The sequence below is a fragment of the Chrysochloris asiatica genome, unplaced genomic scaffold (genome assembly GCF_000296735.1).
Source record: "Chrysochloris asiatica unplaced genomic scaffold, ChrAsi1.0 scaffold00013, whole genome shotgun sequence".
In the NCBI taxonomy this organism is placed as follows: Eukaryota; Metazoa; Chordata; class Mammalia; order Afrosoricida; family Chrysochloridae; genus Chrysochloris; species Chrysochloris asiatica.
The window spans coordinates 3070268-3071959 of NW_006408531.1; positions in this window are offsets into that span (position 1 = coordinate 3070268).

Below are 1692 nucleotides of genomic sequence, written 5' to 3' on the forward strand. Positions count from 1 at the left end.
AGGTGCACCTTAGTCCTCAAGCTGACATCTTTGCTCTTCAACACTTTAAAAAGGTCTTGTGCAGCAGATTTGCCTAATGCAATACATCATTTGGTTTCTTGACTGCTGCTTCCATGAGTGTTGATAGACAAGTTCAGTCTTTTCTCTGTTGATAAGAATGTTGTTTATTGGTTTAGGAGTGAGGATTTTTTGGTGTGGTGAAAACCTAGGTAACCACTCTCACTTATTTGAAAGGAGTCTGCTGTGTTCTGAGTGGAAAGGCAGAGGCTGGGGCCATGTGCTCAATGAGAGTTAAAGGAGTTCAACCTGAGAAAGAAGGTGACCAACTCGGCTTTCTCCTTGATGGGCTTTCCCCACTCAATTGAGCAAGTTGGAGAAAAATGCCTCCTGACCTATTTACAGGAGCCATGACTATATAAAGTCTAGAAGAGCATGGGAATGCCCACATTTGAGAGTTAAGTAAGATACATGAAGCGTATCCCCAAACAGAGCAGGAGCCCCAAGCCATAATCAACCTGAAGCGACTATAAGACAATAAAATTGATTGAAAGGGAAGGAGAAAGAGGGTAAAAGCCCAAACCAAAGAAACAAAGACCTTCCACTCTAAATGAATGTACAGCCAAATCCCAAAGCATTTTAACAATATTAATACTAAATTAGAGCAAATAAATAAAATAACACATGATTTCAATATTGACAAATCAGTGTTATAGAAGAGAATGATAAAGATTTTTTAAAACAAGTTTGTTTTCTCAGAGATAAGTAAAAAAAAAAAAAAAAGAAAATATGAAATGAAAACATGCAGACATAAGAATAGAAGGATATGAAAAACAACCATTAGGAAATCTTGGAAATGGAAAAGACAGTCATTGAAAAAAAAAGTAATCGAGAGAGAGAGAGAGAGAGAGAGAGAGAGAGAGAGAGAGAGAGAGGGTTTTTTAAGTCTGGAAGGAATTGAATGAGCTGGAAAATAGAAGTAAGGGGCTCTTCCATACTGGATTATAGATAGTTAAAGAAAGAAACTATCTAAAGAGTAGTCGAGAGAGAGAACAGACTGAGAACCTCTTTGAGTGCCTAAGGTTCCAGAAGAGAATGGAGGAAGTGGCGGAGAAGCAATGTCGGATGAGATATCAGCTGACAACTTTCATGATTTGGAGTAAGACTTGAGTGCTCAGATTAAAATTGCACTCTGAATAAATATAGTCTACACTGAGACACATCATTGTGAGACTGCCAACTGTGAGGCATAAAAGCAAATCTTTAAGCTCCAAAGCCAGGATAAATCACCTCACCAGGAAAGACAACTAAACCAACATCGATAACAACTGGAGATGCCAGAAGACAAGAAAGTAAAAGAAATGAACTGCCAACCTTAAATCTTATATTCAGCTTTACTCTCACTCGCGAGCAAACACATTCACACTCTTACAGACACTGGTACTGATAAAGACTCAAAATTATTTAAGGATATATTTTATGAAGAAGAAAAGTAAACCCAGAAAGAAGGCATAGGGTGAAAAAAAAAAAAAAAAAAAAGGTTGACTAAAAAAAAATAATGCATTGGTATATTTAAATAAACAGTGATCCTAAAACAGTACTAAATCTTTTGTATCTTTAGCAAAACGGGAGGGGGATTATTCAAAGAGAACAGAAACATTAAGTAACTTTAGATTTACATTCAGATACAATGAG